Below are 14,401 nucleotides of genomic sequence, written 5' to 3' on the forward strand. Positions count from 1 at the left end.
ATCCAGTAGCGCTGTTGCTGACACAGCCACTCAAACTGCTCCGCTGTCTGCTGCAGTTTCCTCAGGCTCCTCTCGTCCTCCTCCTGCAGTTCCCTTACCTCAAGGAGACAAAAATACTTTATTGCCCCTTAAAGCCCCTTAAAAATGGATCAAGACAACACCAAGAATCAGAAAATAATGGAGGGAGGTTGTGGTAATGGCGGTGTGTGTGTCTCTGCTTAAAAATAGATGAGAAAAAGAAAGAAATGGCCTCTTGCACTCATTGCTATGATTTGGAAAGATGAGCAAAGGCAATGGAGAGACTAAATCTCAGACTCTCAGGGCTTTCACAATAATTCACTGGCATGATCCGCCACAAATAGACCTTCTCATTATATCAGTTTTTTTTTACTGACACGGCGGTCTGATGTTTTGTTCTCTTGGACTTCTGCAGATGTCTCCTAGGACAGATAATTGTAGACCTGGATTGTTTTCCATTTGATGGACTGGTTGAGTCAGAGGCCCGGGCCAGTAAGGGAGGGTGTCTTTGAAGCCAAATGTAAATACAACTCTTGACAGAGCACAGGGATATTTCAGTAATGCCCAGACCTAACACACACTAATGCAAATCTAACGCCAGACAAAACTATAAATTAATGCGGTTGTATTTTTTTTTTAATTTGGCCATGATAAATTTGCCCCTTTTGAGGTTTTACATTTCATTGTCTCGTGAGATAATCAAATTATTCAAAATCAGGCAGTGGACCATAAGTCATTGTTTTTCCGCTGGATCACGGCCATCTTGACCTAAGCTAGCCTGAGACAGCGTCAACAGTCGTGTTAATACATTACTTCTGATTAGTGGAGCTGGCTACAACTTTGACCAAAAATGTAAAGTCATAAAAACTCCAAAATGGCATTATTCTATGTCTATTTTCATTGAGACGAAAGGAATAATGACAGCGTTCAATCACGACATCTACTGGCCAAAAGTGACACTGCAAGTAATGAAGAGCAAATGATTCTGGGAGGAGACGGAGGGAGAGAGAGAGGGAGAGAGAGGGGGGAGAGACTGAGGGAGAGAGAGAGAGAGCGGGAGAGAGACTGAGGGAGACATTGTGTGCGCGCGCCAATAGGGCAGGCATGGGCACACAGCAGCCGAGCTGTGGGCAAGGCCGCGCAGCAGGCGAGCTGCGAATGCGAGCTGCAGGACGCCCAGGAATCGAGCGCGCATAGCATAGTTTCTTATATTCTAGTACATTAGTAAAGTGGTTCTTGAGCTGGAGTCACCTCACCTTCTGCTGGTGGGCCCTGCATAACTCTTTAGTTCTTCTGTCAATGTTTCTTTGCTGCTTTGGAGCTCCTCCAGCTCCACTGTCTTACTGTTGGTGACAATTGACAACATCAGAAAATAGACAATAGTAAGGGAACACTTTTTCTAAAGGCATTTTAATCTTCTTGCAGGGCCAGATGGGCAACATTCTGCCCTTCATTGTATTGTCCAGCATGGCAAACCTCACCCACCAGATAGACAGAAACCAGATGTGTTCATGACACAGCACTGCTGTATTCCTCCCTGTAATGTGCACTATCTCATTTATGGCCAACATTTTATTCTAGTAATACCAACAGTCACTGGTGAAGACTACCGGGAAGAAGCATGAAGGCGTCTCATTTAAAATGTTAAAAGGTACTTGTCAAGAGGCCTGAGGGCAAAGAGTGACTGTGTGGATTGCTCCGAACCAAGAAACTGTTCCTCTCGATTCAGTGTTTTAACAGGCGCTTCTTCTACAGATTTATTAGTCAAGATTTGTGTTTACTCCTTGATCCTTGCTGCTCCGTCACAGACTGGCAGATGAGAATGTTCCCTTTCAGTGGTTGTGTTGAATAGAGTTATTTCTTTACCTAACATTTCTGTATTACACACAGATATATTACAATATTTCTGGGATCTATTGTCAGGACAGGTTTCACCCTTCCACTCCTTACTTTCAATGTATTTTTGCATTGTAAGGCACTCTGATTAAGAGACTTTCATCAGCTCACTAATAGGCTGGAATCACAATGCGATAACCTATTCTCCCACTAAGCCAACTTCCCGAACTCTCCGCGGGGATTTGAAGTCAGCAGAGTGCGGCGCCTCTCGGTGGATGGATGTATTTTTGCTGACTTAAAATCACAGATTAGAAACTCCGGTGTTTTGATTTGATGGTGAGACGACTACAGTGCGAGGTGGAGATCTTCACTGTGTGTTTGCAGAGCAGCTGGTGATAGCTTCACTTGGCTTGGGTTTGCTGGAGATGGGAATCAAAATGTTAGCGGTTTTCATTCATTTGAATGTTTCTTTGCGTAGCGTGTGCCCTTATCTAGGTGAACATTCGTTTTTGCATTTTGTTCAGTTTGGACAGCTGGGTGGACTGTGGAGGCTTGTATTTAAATAAAACCACCGCCAGTTTAATATGTGTACAGACAACAGGGGGTGAGGTTACCAGAACATTTACACACACACACACACACACACACACACACACACACACACACACACACACACACACACACACACACACACACACACACACACACACACACACACACACACACACACACACACACACACTTTTAGCAGACAATTCAGATAAAGAATTAATATTGTACGTCATCATTCTGGCATCTCCACCAATGATGTGAATAGAAGTCGAGATTGTGAACTTTGATGAGATTGAGATTGTGGTTAGTAATATTTTTTTCAGAATAGCCAAAATTGATGTTTTATCATCTTTTAATGACTTTATTTTCATGTAACTCGCCTCAGTCTTAATACTCCTCTCTATAATGTAGTGGATTGAGATCATAGAGATTCCTTGCAGCTTTAAAGATGCTACCGACATGTAGCAATTCTCCATAAAACTGCTTCTTTTTGCTAAGATGGCTACCTGGTGACCCTCTGCATGAGTTTGATTTGAAGAGCAAGAAGAAGGATTAGAGTGGATATCAGATATGCATCAAGTTGAAACTATGCATTTAGAATAATGGAATATACTGTAGTTGCTGTATTGCCTTTATTTATACAGGGGGAGTCTCACTGTCTTTTTCAGGAGCGCCCTGTTCACATTCATCATATAAGCTGACCAGTACAACCACAGTCTGATCTGCTGGCCACTGAGCAGCTCCACTGGAGCAGTTGGGGTTAAGGGCCTTGCTCAAGGGCACCTCAGTGGTGATAATGAGGGAGGGGCAAGCGCTGTCTTTTCACTTTCCCCACCCAGATTTATCTTGAGCGCTTCTCTAACCTTTAGGGCACTTAACGACTGCCCCATTACTTGCAGTGTAAAAATATGTCACTAATAAAAAAGGTTGGTAAACTCACATACAGTAAGAATTCACATTGTGAGTGTTTTCCCCCCCTATAATTATTTCCACAACCTTGTTATAAATGCCCTCATGCAGATGCTGTCATCGTGGTACTACCTGTGCAGCTCCTCCTGGAGCAGCGTTGTGCTGGGCCTCAGCATGCAGCTCATCCACCAGGCCCTCCAGCTGCACCTCGGAGTTCTGCAGACTGAGCAGCTCCGAGCTGACATGCCCCAGCAGCTCGACGTCCCTGGAGGCCTCCTCCGCCAGCAGCACCACACATTGCTGCAGCAACTCCACCGGGTCCTGCAGCACAGGAGTGACATGGAGCTTACATACTGACACGTACAAAGACACCTTCACATGTGCAGACACACACACGCACACACACACACACACACACACACACACACACACACACACACACACACACACACACACTCTCTCTCTCTCACACACACACACACACACACACACACACACACACACACACACACACACACACACACACACACACACACACACACACACACACACACACCCTCTGGCACAGAGACTTGATAGACACTTCTATCTTTTCATCCATAAATGCCTTATTGGACATTCACCACCCTATAGACCCTTTTCACAGCAGCCGCTTTGAAAGTAGCAAGTAAAGCAGGTGTAACCAATAACATGAATGATGGTTCCATTCCTTTTAGGTGTTCCAGTGCCAGGGCCCTCATTGATGTTATTGGGTACACACACCTGCTTTGCTTCCTGCTTCACCACCTCAAAACAGTTGCTGTAAGGGCCTATATAACATCTATGCTGGACTGGACCACAGGACCCTACCAAACTCACTCTACTAACGGTCTATGCTTCGAGTCCCACGGGTTTACTCTGAACTCATTGGAAAATCTGCCTTTAGTTTTTTGTGCACAAAACACATGGAGCACTTTCTCAAGGTCGACACTCTCACTACCCCTGGACAATTCAAGACCATGATCTCAAACCACCTCACCTCAGTGTGCAATTACCATCGAGTATTAATTTCTTGATTTCTCTTGATTTTCTTTGCTCTGCGTTTTCTGTTGTATTTCAACATCATTGCAAATGAGGGAAACCTCAATTATTATTATTATTAGATTCTAAATAAAGGTTTGAATGAATGAATGAATGAATGAATGAACACATAGACAGTAAGTGAATCCATATGTACTCCATACCTCTCACTATGTAGTAGTGAAATTGTTGGCAGCACACACAGCTGTTTATATTCTATTTTATGGCTTTTATTTTTTTTTATTGTTGCTTTATATTTACTACTAATTGCTTCTGCTGTTTTTATTGCCTATTATATATTCTATTTGCGTGCTTAAGTTATAGTTTCCTTTCCTTGCTTGCTGCTGCTATGACTTAATCCCCCCCCCCCTTTCCCCCCAGGGACCAGTAAAGTTTCTTCTCATCAAAGCAACACGCACACACACGCACACACGCACACATGTAAATATGTATTCTCATACGTGAGGAATGTATGGAAATGTGAGCTTACTTGAGGTGGCCTGATCATAGCATGTTGTTCAGAGAGAAGTTATATCCAACAACGCACCTACTGTATCAGTCACGATGGTCAGGCAGATTGTGACAAGTCCAAACATGAGATTATCAAATACATCTGGGTGAGGAAGACACTGTGGTTGTAGTGTGGACAGCTAACAAGTAGGAAATACCGTAGTAGTGCAACTCTAGGAATGTGAAACAGGGCATGACTAGTGTGACTCACTGGAAGCTGGCTGCAGGGATAAGCTCTGACATTGGCGCCGACCATTTCATTCGGAGCGAAGGGAAATCCCTTTCCGCTCCCTGCGTGTCGCTCTTAGCCTTTGTTCGCTTGAGGCAGGCTCAAGGTGAGCTGACGCTTAAACATTCACACAAGAAGCCTCCTCTTTTCCTCAGCACCTCGCTCGGCACGCCTTGAACCCGCCCACAACTCCCACTGACTTCATGCCTGGCAGCTTCGCGCTTCACGCTTGGAAAATAGGACTGAATCCTGAACGATCGCGTGAGCAAGGCGTGAGCACGCCTTGAGCGTGACACATGTGTGGCTGGTGTGAACGGCCTCGTCCCTTAACAAGGACGCCTACATGAAACTTGTGGGTACAGCGTAGGTTGAGCGTAGGTTGAGTGTTGCTTCGGCGTGTGGTGTGAACGGCCACAAAAATGCCTCTGCTGCTGTGAAACAACAACGCTAGCTAGCAACCTACACGCTGAAAATGGCAAGTTTTGATGAAGATTTGGATTGTGCAATAAAGCAGGCCTGCTTGGTACTTTGGGTGGATGGTTGTAAAGATAACAGAGCATTCCCAGCCGCCCACCCCCCCCCCCCCTCCCTCCCCTCTGCGCGAAACAGAGACAGCCTGGCAAGCAAGACTAGCCTGACTGAAAAACATGTTCAAGAAAACATTCCCTAGATAAATTAATGGAATTTAATTATGGTACATTTAATTGGACCATATGGGGAATCTTCAAACCCAGTCATCCAAACTAATTGTAATGAAATGTGTGCACGTTACACAATGTTTACACTGGCACTTAAATGCAGCGTAATTACAGTAATTGTGGCATAGGTGGCCCCGCTGGCATGGCCATGGTCGTATGCATGAATTGTTTGAAATGATGACTCGAGGTTGGAATGAGGTTAAACACAAGTGCCTAATACTCTAATTACCACATCACTTCTTCTTTGTTAACGGAGCTGCATGCTGTGATCTGAATCATCTGATTTGATCTGATCTGATCTGATCTGAAGCATGGTGGGGTTGATAACTAGAGTTAAATAGTGTAGAGTGGAGTCTTATATACACAGTGCAGGTGACAAGGCCCCACATTCAACGCACACTTGATTTAAGTGTCTAGTATTCACCTTATGTAGTCCCGCCCACTTGACCCAGTTGTGTTATGACTTCCTGTTCAAAGCATCGTCTGTTTTACCTGGACACTAGTACTGTCACAGAAAGTGTCAACACTGTGTTGGAACATAAGGTGAGTAGGGTTTGTGGGGTTGGGCTGGTAACCTGACGCTAACCTGACGCTGCCAGATGATTTGTCTTCACGTAACCACCTGGGAACGAGTCGCTCGGAAAAACACTTCAAATGGGAGGCACTTAAAAACCAAGGACACTAGGACCCCCAGCGGTCCTTGTGGGGGTTCCAGGGGGTCACCAGCAAAAAGGGGAATAATTTATTTTCACTGTAATTCCATCTATAAGTAACACACTGACAGAATGTATGGCTATTTTGAGCATGGGTTTCACACACTTTCTGTAATAAAATATCTAAAAATAAAAATCTTATCAGATAGAGGAGCCTGGGAATTTGTTTTATCAAATGGGGGTTGGTGGTCTAATTTGTGTCAGTTTAGGGGTCCTTGAAAGGAAAAAGTGTGAGAACCACTGGCCTATAGACGACCTTCCAAGTTCAAACTAGCCATACTAGCCTATAGCTAATTAGGTAAGCCATGGCTGTATTCATATTTTACTAGAGTTCTTTTTGCCATTCAAGTTTGCCAGTTAGCGAACTTGCAGTACAATAAACTGTGGTTCTTTGGCTCTGCCCACTGAGCAGCTCTGCCTCTGAGAGATGTGTTTACATTAGAAAGTAAAGCAGTGTGTTCAGTTCATCTGTTGCTGGTGCAGCGTGCTGCTGAAAGATGTGTGTTTACATTAGAAAGTAAAGCAGTGTGTTCAGATCACCTGTTGCTGGTGCAGCGTGCTGCTGAAAGATGTGTGTTTACATTAGAAAGTAAAGCAGTGTGTTCAGTTCATCTGTTGCTGGTGCAGCGTGCTGCTGAAAGATGTGTGTTTACATTAGAAAGTAAAGCAGTGTGTTCAGATCACCTGTTGCTGGTGCAGCGTGCTGCTGAAAGATGTGTGTTTACATTAGAAAGTAAAGCAGTGTGTTCAGTTCATCTGTTGCTGGTGCAGCGTGCTGCTGAAAGATGTGTGTTTACATTAGAAAGTAAAGCAGTGTGTTCAGATCACCTGTTGCTGGTGCAGCGTGCTGCTGAGAGATGTGTTTACATTAGAAAGTAAAGCAGTGTGTTCAGATCACCAGTTGCTGGTGCAGCGTGCTGCTGAAAGATGTGTGTTTACATTAGAAAGTAAAGCAGTGTGTTCAGATCACCTGTTGCTGGTGCAGCGTGCTGCTGAGAGATGTGTTTACATTAGAAAGTAAAGCAGTGTGTTCAGATCACCAGTTGCTGGTGCAGCGTGCTGCTGAAAGATGTGTGTTTACATTAGAAAGTAAAGCAGTGTGTTCAGTTCATCTGTTGCTGGTGCAGCGTGCTGCTGAAAGATGTGTGTTTACATTAGAAAGTAAAGCAGTGTGTTCAGATCACCTGTTGCTGGTGCAGCGTGCTGCTGAGAGATGTGTTTACATTAGAAAGTAAAGCAGTGTGTTCAGATCACCTGTTGCTGGTGCAGCGTGCTGCTGAAAGATGTGTGTTTACATTAGAAAGTAAAGCAGTGTGTTCAGATCACCTGTTGCTGGTGCAGCGTGCTGCTGAGAGATGTGTTTACATTAGAAAGTAAAGCAGTGTGTTCAGATCACCTGTTGCTGGTGCAGCGTGCTGCTGAAAGATGTGTGTTTACATTAGAAAGTAAAGCAGTGTGTTCAGTTCATCTGTTGCTGGTGCAGCGTGCTGCTGAAAGATGTGTGTTTACATTAGAAAGTAAAGCAGTGTGTTCAGATCATCTGTTGCTGGTGCAGCGTGCTGCTGAAAGATGTGTGTTTACATTAGAAAGTAAAGCAGTGTGTTCAGATCATCTGTTGCTGGTGCAGCGTGCTGCTGAGAGATGTGTTTACATTAGAAAGTAAAGCAGTGTGTTCAGATCACCTGTTGCTGGTGCAGCGTGCTGCTGAAAGATGTGTGTTTACATTAGAAAGTAAAGCAGTGTGTTCAGATCATCTGTTGCTGGTGCAGCGTGCTGCTGAAAGATGTGTGTTTACATTAGAAAGTAAAGCAGTGTGTTCAGATCATCTGTTGCTGGTGCAGCGTGCTGCTGAAAGATGTGTGTTTACATTAGAAAGTAAAGCAGTGTGTTCAGATCACCTGTTGCTGGTGCAGCGTGCTGCTGAGAGATGTGTGTTTACATTAGAAAGTAAAGCAGTGTGTTCAGATCACCTGTTGCTGGTGCAGCGTGCTGCTGAGAGATGTGTTTACATTAGAAAGTAAAGCAGTGTGTTCAGATCACCTGTTGCTGGTGCAGCGTGCTGCTGAGAGATGTATGTTTACATTAGAAAGTAAAGCAGTGTGTTCAGATCACCTGTTGCTGGTGCAGCGTGCTGCTGAGAGATGTGTGTTTACATTAGAAAGTAAAGCAGTGTGTTCAGATCACCTGTTGCTGGTGCAGCGTGCTGCTGAGAGATGTGTGTTTACATTAGAAAGTAAAGCAGTGTGTTCAGATCATCTGTTGCTGGTGCAGCGTGCTGCTGAGAGATGTGTTTACATTAGAAAGTAAAGCAGTGTGTTCAGATCACCTGTTGCTGGTGCAGCGTGCTGCTGAGAGATGTGTTTACATTAGAAAGTAAAGCAGTGTGTTCAGATCATCTGTTGCTGGTGCAGCGTGCTGCTGAAAGATGTGTGTTTACATTAGAAAGTAAAGCAGTGTGTTCAGATCACCTGTTGCTGGTGCAGCGTGCTGCTGAGAGATGTGTTTACATTAGAAAGTAAAGCAGTGTGTTCAGATCACCTGTTGCTGGTGCAGCGTGCTGCTGAGAGATGTGTGTTTACATTAGAAAGTAAAGCAGTGTGTTCAGATCACCTGTTGCTGGTGCAGCGTGCTGCTGAGAGATGTGTGTTTACATTAGAAAGTAAAGCAGTGTGTTCAGATCACCTGTTGCTGGTGCAGCGTGCTGCTGAGAGATGTGTGTTTACATTAGAAAGTAAAGCAGTGTGTTCAGATCATCTGTTGCTGGTGCAGCGTGCTGCTGAGAGATGTGTTTACATTAGAAAGTAAAGCAGTGTGTTCAGATCACCTGTTGCTGGTGCAGCGTGCTGCTGAGAGATGTGTTTACATTAGAAAGTAAAGCAGTGTGTTCAGATCATCTGTTGCTGGTGCAGCGTGCTGCTGAAAGATGTGTGTTTACATTAGAAAGTAAAGCAGTGTGTTCAGATCACCTGTTGCTGGTGCAGCGTGCTGCTGAGAGATGTGTGTTTACATTAGAAAGTAAAGCAGTGTGTTCAGATCACCTGTTGCTGGTGCAGCGTGCTGCTGAGAGATGTGTGTTTACATTAGAAAGTAAAGCAGTGTGTTCAGATCATCTGTTGCTGGTGCAGCGTGCTGCTGAGAGATGTGTTTACATTAGAAAGTAAAGCAGTGTGTTCAGATCACCTGTTGCTGGTGCAGCGTGCTGCTGAGAGATGTGTTTACATTAGAAAGTAAAGCAGTGTGTTCAGATCATCTGTTGCTGGTGCAGCGTGCTGCTGAAAGATGTGTGTTTACATTAGAAAGTAAAGCAGTGTGTTCAGATCACCTGTTGCTGGTGCAGCGTGCTGCTGAGAGATGTGTTTACATTAGAAAGTAAAGCAGTGTGTTCAGATCACCTGTTGCTGGTGCAGCGTGCTGCTGAGAGATGTGTTTACATTAGAAAGTAAAGCAGTGTGTTCAGATCATCTGTTGCTGGTGCAGCGTGCTGCTGAGAGATGTGTTTACATTAGAAAGTAAAGCAGTGTGTTCAGATCACCAGTTGCTGGTGCAGCGTGCTGCTGAAAGATGTGTGTTTACATTAGAAAGTAAAGCAGTGTGTTCAGTTCACCTGTTGCTGGTGCAGCGTGCTGCTGAAAGATGTGTGTTTACATTAGAAAGTAAAGCAGTGTGTTCAGTTCATCTGTTGCTGGTGCAGCGTGCTGCTGAGAGATGTGTGTTTACATTAGAAAGTAAAGCAGTGTGTTCAGATCACCTGTTGCTGGTGCAGCGTGCTGCTGAGAGATGTGTGTTTACATTAGAAAGTAAAGCAGTGTGTTCAGATCACCTGTTGCTGGTGCAGCGTGCTGCTGAGAGATGTGTGTTTACATTAGAAAGTAAAGCAGTGTGTTCAGATCATCTGTTGCTGGTGCAGCGTGCTGCTGAGAGATGTGTTTACATTAGAAAGTAAAGCAGTGTGTTCAGATCACCTGTTGCTGGTGCAGCGTGCTGCTGAGAGATGTGTTTACATTAGAAAGTAAAGCAGTGTGTTCAGATCATCTGTTGCTGGTGCAGCGTGCTGCTGAAAGATGTGTGTTTACATTAGAAAGTAAAGCAGTGTGTTCAGATCACCTGTTGCTGGTGCAGCGTGCTGCTGAGAGATGTGTTTACATTAGAAAGTAAAGCAGTGTGTTCAGATCACCTGTTGCTGGTGCAGCGTGCTGCTGAGAGATGTGTTTACATTAGAAAGTAAAGCAGTGTGTTCAGATCATCTGTTGCTGGTGCAGCGTGCTGCTGAGAGATGTGTTTACATTAGAAAGTAAAGCAGTGTGTTCAGATCACCAGTTGCTGGTGCAGCGTGCTGCTGAAAGATGTGTGTTTACATTAGAAAGTAAAGCAGTGTGTTCAGTTCATCTGTTGCTGGTGCAGCGTGCTGCTGAAAGATGTGTGTTTACATTAGAAAGTAAAGCAGTGTGTTCAGATCACCTGTTGCTGGTGCAGCGTGCTGCTGAGAGATGTGTTTACATTAGAAAGTAAAGCAGTGTGTTCAGATCACCTGTTGCTGGTGCAGCGTGCTGCTGAAAGATGTGTGTTTACATTAGAAAGTAAAGCAGTGTGTTCAGATCACCTGTTGCTGGTGCAGCGTGCTGCTGAGAGATGTGTTTACATTAGAAAGTAAAGCAGTGTGTTCAGATCACCTGTTGCTGGTGCAGCGTGCTGCTGAAAGATGTGTGTTTACATTAGAAAGTAAAGCAGTGTGTTCAGTTCATCTGTTGCTGGTGCAGCGTGCTGCTGAAAGATGTGTGTTTACATTAGAAAGTAAAGCAGTGTGTTCAGATCATCTGTTGCTGGTGCAGCGTGCTGCTGAAAGATGTGTGTTTACATTAGAAAGTAAAGCAGTGTGTTCAGATCATCTGTTGCTGGTGCAGCGTGCTGCTGAGAGATGTGTTTACATTAGAAAGTAAAGCAGTGTGTTCAGATCACCTGTTGCTGGTGCAGCGTGCTGCTGAAAGATGTGTGTTTACATTAGAAAGTAAAGCAGTGTGTTCAGATCATCTGTTGCTGGTGCAGCGTGCTGCTGAAAGATGTGTGTTTACATTAGAAAGTAAAGCAGTGTGTTCAGATCATCTGTTGCTGGTGCAGCGTGCTGCTGAAAGATGTGTGTTTACATTAGAAAGTAAAGCAGTGTGTTCAGATCACCTGTTGCTGGTGCAGCGTGCTGCTGAGAGATGTGTGTTTACATTAGAAAGTAAAGCAGTGTGTTCAGATCACCTGTTGCTGGTGCAGCGTGCTGCTGAGAGATGTGTTTACATTAGAAAGTAAAGCAGTGTGTTCAGATCACCTGTTGCTGGTGCAGCGTGCTGCTGAGAGATGTGTGTTTACATTAGAAAGTAAAGCAGTGTGTTCAGATCACCTGTTGCTGGTGCAGCGTGCTGCTGAGAGATGTGTGTTTACATTAGAAAGTAAAGCAGTGTGTTCAGATCACCTGTTGCTGGTGCAGCGTGCTGCTGAGAGATGTGTGTTTACATTAGAAAGTAAAGCAGTGTGTTCAGATCATCTGTTGCTGGTGCAGCGTGCTGCTGAGAGATGTGTTTACATTAGAAAGTAAAGCAGTGTGTTCAGATCACCTGTTGCTGGTGCAGCGTGCTGCTGAGAGATGTGTTTACATTAGAAAGTAAAGCAGTGTGTTCAGATCATCTGTTGCTGGTGCAGCGTGCTGCTGAAAGATGTGTGTTTACATTAGAAAGTAAAGCAGTGTGTTCAGATCACCTGTTGCTGGTGCAGCGTGCTGCTGAGAGATGTGTTTACATTAGAAAGTAAAGCAGTGTGTTCAGATCACCTGTTGCTGGTGCAGCGTGCTGCTGAGAGATGTGTGTTTACATTAGAAAGTAAAGCAGTGTGTTCAGATCACCTGTTGCTGGTGCAGCGTGCTGCTGAGAGATGTGTGTTTACATTAGAAAGTAAAGCAGTGTGTTCAGATCACCTGTTGCTGGTGCAGCGTGCTGCTGAGAGATGTGTGTTTACATTAGAAAGTAAAGCAGTGTGTTCAGATCATCTGTTGCTGGTGCAGCGTGCTGCTGAGAGATGTGTTTACATTAGAAAGTAAAGCAGTGTGTTCAGATCACCTGTTGCTGCATGGTGCAGCGTGCTGCTGAGAGATGTGTTTACATTAGAAAGTAAAGCAGTGTGTTCAGATCATCTGTTGCTGGTGCAGCGTGCTGCTGAAAGACGTGTGTTTACATTAGAAAGTAAAGCAGTGTGTTCAGATCACCTGTTGCTGGTGCAGCGTGCTGCTGAGAGATGTGTGTTTACATTAGAAAGTAAAGCAGTGTGTTCAGATCACCTGTTGCTGGTGCAGCGTGCTGCTGAGAGATGTGTGTTTACATTAGAAAGTAAAGCAGTGTGTTCAGATCATCTGTTGCTGGTGCAGCGTGCTGCTGAGAGATGTGTTTACATTAGAAAGTAAAGCAGTGTGTTCAGATCACCTGTTGCTGGTGCAGCGTGCTGCTGAGAGATGTGTTTACATTAGAAAGTAAAGCAGTGTGTTCAGATCATCTGTTGCTGGTGCAGCGTGCTGCTGAAAGATGTGTGTTTACATTAGAAAGTAAAGCAGTGTGTTCAGATCACCTGTTGCTGGTGCAGCGTGCTGCTGAGAGATGTGTTTACATTAGAAAGTAAAGCAGTGTGTTCAGATCACCTGTTGCTGGTGCAGCGTGCTGCTGAGAGATGTGTTTACATTAGAAAGTAAAGCAGTGTGTTCAGATCATCTGTTGCTGGTGCAGCGTGCTGCTGAGAGATGTGTTTACATTAGAAAGTAAAGCAGTGTGTTCAGATCACCTGTTGCTGGTGCAGCGTGCTGCTGAAAGATGTGTGTTTACATTAGAAAGTAAAGCAGTGTGTTCAGATCACCTGTTGCTGGTGCAGGGTGCTGCTGAGAGATGTGTGTTTACATTAGAAAGTAAAGCAGTGTGTTCAGATCACCTGTTGCTGGTGCAGCGTGCTGCTGAGCTGCTGGTGTTGGATCCTGAGCTGTGTGTGGATGTGCTTCTGGCAGAGGAGCCGGGTGTCCACAGCTTCCAGATCATCCTGCAGCCTCCGCTCTCTCTCTCTCTGGCCAGCAGGCACTCCGTGTCCAGCACTGCTGTACCACACAGCAGACAGCACCACAGACATGTTGGACTCGGTTCTAAACTCTATATAATGCGAGATATAAGGAAGGTGCCATTTGAAATTCTGTTTTGAGTAAAGAGGCAGTCCGATTTTCCCTGCCCCTAACGCAAACGCAAACCGACCATAATGTACACTGGATGGCCAAATGCGGAGGAGGAATAATGATCTGAGGCTGTTTCGCATGGTTTCGGGTTGGGCCTCTCGGTTCCAGTGAAGGGAAACAGCAATGCAGTGACATTCTAGATGATTGTGTGCTTCCAACTTTGAATAAGGCCCTTCCCTGCTCATGCACAAAGCCAGCTTCACACAGACATGGTTTGTGGAGATCGGTGGAAGAACTTGACCCCAACCACATCCAACACCTCTGGGCGAACTGGAACGCAGATTGCCAGCCAGGCCTAATTGGCCTCAAATCATTTTCTGTCTGACTTCACTATTTCTGCAGCAAATCCACGCAGCAATGTTCCAACATCTAGTGGAGAGCCTTCCCAGAAGAGTGGAGGCTGCTGCAAAGGGAGGCCAACTCTATATTAACGCCTATGGTTTTGGAATGAGATGTTCCCCAAGCAGGTGTCCTCATACTTTTGTCCATGCACTGTATCTGGAGGCTGTGCCAGAGACGTGTGTTGGAGGAGATGACTTCTGGAGATGATGTTGCAATTCCTACTGGTCACCAATAAAAGTAATGGTTTTCCCCTTTAAGTTGACTATTCTCTCTCTCTCTCTCTCTCTCT

Source organism: Poromitra crassiceps (genome assembly GCF_964638095.1).
Source record: "Poromitra crassiceps genome assembly, chromosome: 15".
Taxonomy (NCBI): Eukaryota; Metazoa; Chordata; class Actinopteri; order Beryciformes; family Melamphaidae; genus Poromitra; species Poromitra crassiceps.